The following is a 6,081-nucleotide window of genomic DNA, read 5'->3' as shown; positions in this document are numbered from 1 at the left end:
ATGTAGAATAGACTTGTTTAAACTAAAAACAGCCTTCTCCATCAAAGAAATTTTGATAGATTTCTAGGGGATTGTAGTTTTATCTCTCTTTCCCACCTGCCACTCTAGATAAGTGGTAGCTCTGTGGAATGTGAAAGTAACATTGTACTATCCCTTTCTATTTCAAAAGACAATTTATATAGTAATAGGATCATGAAATTGTAAAATATTAGTGCCAAAAGTCCCTTAGAAACTGAATGATCTTTTACAACACTTCTATCTAAAGGCCACGAAACTGAGGGTTAGTGAGGCATATTGACTTTTCCAAAGACACATAAGGAGGCAGGGCATGGGATGCTTACACAGTAATAATGGGGAAGAGAGGGATTAAATGCTGAAATTGGTACTTAGAGGTAGCAGTTGGAAAGAAAGAAGGAAAGAAAGAGAGAATGAAGGAAGGAAGGAAGAAGGGAAGGAGGGAGGAAAGAGAGGCAGGAAGGGGGGAGGAAGAAAGGAGGGAGGAAGGAAAGATACAGAGAAAGGAGGGAAGGAAGGGAGGGGGAAAGGGGGAGGGAAGAAATGAGGGAGGAGGGGAAAAGCTCCTGAATTATTTAAAGGCTGGTTAATATTGTACAGCATCCAAACTTCCACAGCACAGAAAAATAAAGGAAAGCATTCCATATAGGGGCACCACAGCTTGAAAAATAGGTATGGGTAGCTTGTTCTCAAGATCTGCTCAGCCATCTAAAAAATAAGTATTGGAAAAGGTAAGGAATTAACACACACATTAGGAAAGAGACCCCAAGTCTTGTGCAACATTTGTTTTCCCATGATTAAAAAGAATACAAGGAATTAGTGCCATGAAGCCCCTCTGATTTCCACAAGACCTCTACCGTAACACACTGCCTTCCAAGAGTGGGAGCAACAAGAGACTGAATCTCTCTACAGTGGAGAAAAAACCTCAAAGCAACAAACTGATTGTTTTTCCACTACTGGTGGACATTTTGATTTTTAATGATTATTTCTTGATACCAACAATTCTGAAAATAATCTGTTACATCTCTCCTTGTGAAAATATTTTGTGAATTTCTCTAATGTAGTTAACTAATGATATAAGGTGTGAACTTTTTAATAATTATGAGATATTGCCTGAAAGCTGTCCGGAATTGCTATTATGTCTTTTGTGTGCCAGATTGGATAGATATTTGTATGTAATAGTTAAATTAACAGCTAGCCAAGTTCTAGATCATCATTCAGAGCTTGGCAGGTGACAAATCACATTTTACAGCTGTGTTCTTTGCTATCTTTGGTTTTTCCCTACTTACTTGGTACAAACACTCAAGTCATAGCTCCCTATAAAATAAATTTATTTTTGTGTGCAACTCTTTGCTGCTTTTCCTGATGTCAAAATAAGGGGTAGAAAATTTCTATATGGCTTTCCCTTTGAATATTTGCTACATATGGGTCCCATTCATACTTGTGATATTCCATAAGAATGCAGTCAGTGCCAGAGGAGGTTTTTTCTCTCCAGTCTCCTTGAAGGGTTGATGGAGATTCTTGAGTCACAGTTCTGATGACTGCTTGAACTCACCAAAGGACAAGATACAAGGATCTTTTGAGTAGACTAATTTGTATCTTTTCAAATGTCAAATAAACTAAAAAAATATGAACTTTACAAATATGATGGGAGCCATGTAGGCAGAATCCATTCAAGCATCAGGCAACATTATCTTTTCATTTCCCCAACTTTACCCCAGGCAGGTAAGGGTGGAAAATGGACCCTGCAGATGGTTATGTGAAGCCAACTAGTTGATTCTGATTGCATTGCTTCTTGATGTATCACATCTTTACCTTTCCAACCAAATAAGCCCATGTCTGTCAAAGAAGGAAGCTGAGTTGTGTTTGAGCCACGAAGTTCACAGAGAGCAAATTGCTCTTCTAGAGGTAATGCTGACTCACCAGCCATCACCAGGTAGTATGGAAAATGTAGCCTACAGTTGCAGTCCCTCACATCAATCTCCATACAGTCAGAATCTCTTGACTGGTGCAACTACTCGTCATAACACCCTGTCTGTCACACACTGTCACTTCGTGTCAATAAGGCAAATGTGTCTCCCTACCTCCACACTACATGAATGCAGTCCTCTTCAGAGTGAATGACTTAGTGGGAAGAATGTTGGCTTGGTTTTGGCCTTTTAATACCCTGAGCAAAGTGGTGAACACCCCGTCTGGCCATCTGCTGCTTCTCTGTCTGCTAAGAATTCCATTTGATAATTTGCATTCCATAGAGAGTTTTGGGAAGGGACAGTGGGAAATGTGAACTCAGATTTCCAACTGCTCCCAATCTTCTCCAATATGTTTATGTTTTCCCCATAAGGGTAATTAAAGTGATTTTATATAAAATCTTGTTTGGTTGTATTATATCAAGTCCATTTTTTAACATATTTATATTTTAATAACTTGCAAATCCTTGGCTGTGTATTTTATTATATAGATAAGATGTTAATCATAAGTCCTACTAGTGTTCTTTTTTTTTTCTCTAATGTTCTGTTTTGAAGAGCTTTATTTCCAATGGTTTTTATCTCGGTACTTGATACTGAGATACATCAGTCTTGGTCTACTTTGCACCATGTTTCCCCATTCACACATTTCACACATATATGTCAGAGGTTTTCCTTAGTGCTTTTAACACATTCATTAGTGATCAGTAATTGAAAGGAAATCTGGGATTCCAGAAATGTAAACCTTTCAATGCTCTTTATAAGTATTTTTTATAAGTATCTTTTTTTTTTTTTTAAGATTTTAATTATTTATTTGACAGACAGAGATCACAAGCAGGCAGAAAAAGAAGAGAAAGCAGGCTTTTTGAGGAGCAGAGGGCCGGATGTGGGGCTTGATCCCAGGACCCTGGCATCATGACCTGAGCTGAAGGCAGAGACTTTAACCCACTGAGCCACCCAGGCGCCCCCCACCCCCACTTTTTTTTTTTGCCTGGGAAGACGAGCTTTATTTCAGTTGCGCCAACCTGGAGGTATAGTTAGTGGCCAGAGGAAGACGGTCGAGCAGGGGACTCAGGAGGGAAACCTGTAGGTAAGCTGTGTCCTCAAAGTCTAGGAAAGCATGTTGGACAAAAATGGAAGGGACCAGTGCTACTACGTTCTGCCATCCAGCCAAGAAAGATGAGGTGTGAGCAGTGGCCATTGGTGACAAATCAACACCCATGGTTTTAAAGTTTAGATGGTCTTAGAACACCAAAGATTCTGAGAAGTTGGCCTCTGGTTTGCTGGAGTTGCATGTCCCAACACACATCTATCTTTCTTTCTTTCTTTCTTTCTTTCTTTCTCTCTCTCTCTTTCTTTCTTTCTTTCTTTCTTTTTAAAGATTTTATTTATTTGAGAGAGAGAGAGCACAAGCAGCGGAAGGGGCAGAGGAAGAGGGAGAGGCTGGCTCCTCACTAAACAGGGAACCCCATGTAGGGCTGGATCCCAGGATGGCTGGAGCCAAAGGCAGCAGCTCAACTGTGTTACCTAGGCACCCCAACTAACACCCATCTTTCTTTTGAGTTCAGAATATTGGAAAGATACCTTCAAACAATTGATGGCCAAAAGAGGGTAGCAATATCAGCTTTATTGAAATAAAGATGGCTAGAGAGCATGACTTCATCTGGGGTCTATTTTCTGTCCCTCCCCTTCTAAAGAAGAGGCCCAGTAAGGGGTAGTGAAGAAACTGGGCCAGAAAGTGCAGATCCCTGGCTAGCAGAAGTGCAAGCCAGAAGTTCCGAAGGGCCATGGCAGTTCTACTTATTTCTGAAATAAGCACCAAAAGACAAGATGCGACTCGTCTTATGCATAGAAATCTTGTGCACCCTTACCAGTGTCCAGGGCAGCAAGGCTCTTCCCAATCAGATTACCCACATCTCTTTTCAGTTTCCTCCTCTCAGGAAAAGAGTAAGTGGGTCTTTCTTCTGAAGGAATATCAGATTGCTGATGTAAGGGTAATTCTTTTGAGAATACTCAAGCAGAGTCATAGGGAGTAGTATGGTTTCCTAGAAAGAAGAAGACAATAGGTATCGATTTCTGACATTTAACCAACTCTGTAAGTTAGACAAATTCCTTAAATGATTTGAACCTCAAACAGGGAGAATATAATACCCATTTCATTGTTTTATTACATATATTAAAGAAGATAATGTCACTGAATAATTTTCCCTCCCTATGGAGTTGCCAGTTCATTGATGGACAGAAAAGTCAAAAGACTTGTTTAATACCTTACCTCATTGAATACTATAGCTATAAAGGTCAAAATGGTTAAATAAGCAATGCTATATAGACATTCTCATTATTAAGCCAATATTTATTGAATCTCACTGTTCCTCTAGTCCTAATTTACACAAATCAACTACACATAATTGCCCACATAAGCTCTCCAGTCTTACACTAATATGAGCTTGCTTATTTGATTTATACATAGGATTAACAGATTTATTTCTTACTTGACAGACTTTGGAGATGTGTTTTAGTTATTGAGTTCAATAGCTGTGTTTGTTTTAGCGTGCAGCACGTGTGTCTGGCTCGTACATCTGGGCATGCTCAAGGTTTGGCGGCCATTTCAATGGACTCTAAAGCTAAAGATTTATGTAATGGCCTGTCTATATTCACTATGGCTGATTTACTGAAAAATTAAATTCTGTCCTGTGTGGTGTTATGACAGCTTGTCATAGCAATGTTTCCCCATTGCTGCCAAACTGGAAACTGAGGAATTCAGGACAGGGTTTGGTGCTATCCTCATGGTCTTAAGACCAGGAACCCCCAAATTTCCAAATCCTCTTTCTGTCATCAGCTTTCCTCCCCTCTGGATTCCAGAGATAGTAGCAAACAGAAGGAACAATATCATAATGAGAATCTGGTATAGTAATTTAGGTGCAGATTTCTGACAAAAAACTTGGCCAGAGCACATGGCTATGCCTCGAAGCTTTATTGAATCACCAACTCCCTGCTCACTTCCCTGTCTCCACTAGAGGTTCTATATCCAGCAATGACAGCCTCCAAACATTAATGAGAAATTAAAACATTCTCAGGGAAACAAAAATTGAGATAAATTATGGCTAGAAAATATATTCTAAAGGAAATATGAAAGGGGTTCTTTAAACTGAAATGAAAGAATGTTGAATAGTAACTGGGATCCCCATGAAGAAATAAAATAACACTGGTTTAGTTACATAGACAGGCGAATTAAAAAGACTGTACTGATGTATTTTTATGTTTGTAACCCATTTTTCTTTCCTACCCACTTTTAAAAAAAGCCCTATAAAGTAATTATTTGTATTGATGGGCAAAGATGTACACTGTCTGACAATAACAAAACAAAGAAGAATAGAATAGACCTATGTAAAGAACAAACTTTTTAGTAAGTCTGTGTTAATCTGAATTAAATTGCTATAAATCAACATGCTAATTGTAGTTCCCCAGGGAAACCACTGAGAAAATAACTCAAAAAAGAATAGTCTAAGAAAGGCTTATGTTACAGGATTCAGGATCCAGAGATAAAGTCTTATGTTCGTATACAAGTCATTGTTGGCAATTTAGGCAATTTAGGCCTTTTGCAAAACAAAAACCAAATACACTTGTGCAAGCAAGAGAGTAGTAATGAGAAACTGTGTATTTGAGTATGTAGAAGTGTGTGTGTCTGTGAATTTTAAATTAAATGTGGCCAAAGAAACCAACACTCTAGCAATAATCTCAATATTTATTAGACTTAGCAGGAATTTAACTAAAAGCAAGCCCTTGAGGACATTTTTATCAGATGCCCAAAATGTGGCCTTGGAGCTTATCTGAAGCCTACTTAAAGAAATCTGATGAATAAGGAGTATAAAGAGCTTTCAATAGGAAAGATAAGAGATGAAGATCACCATCTGTGACTGAAGAGAGCAAAGTCAGCTACTATGGAAGCACCAAGGAAAGTGACACTCATCTAATGAAAAGGCAATTCCAATGTGAAGACAATGGGGCTGTCATCACCCCCTGTGGAAATTGGCCACCCACTGACAATAATATGGGCGGAATAAAATAAATGAGAGTCAACAAATGTATAAAAACAAATGTT

The sequence above is a fragment of the Mustela lutreola genome, chromosome 3 (assembly GCF_030435805.1).
Source record: "Mustela lutreola isolate mMusLut2 chromosome 3, mMusLut2.pri, whole genome shotgun sequence".
Classification (NCBI taxonomy): Eukaryota; Metazoa; Chordata; class Mammalia; order Carnivora; family Mustelidae; genus Mustela; species Mustela lutreola.
Note: the sequence above shows the minus strand (reverse complement) of the source record.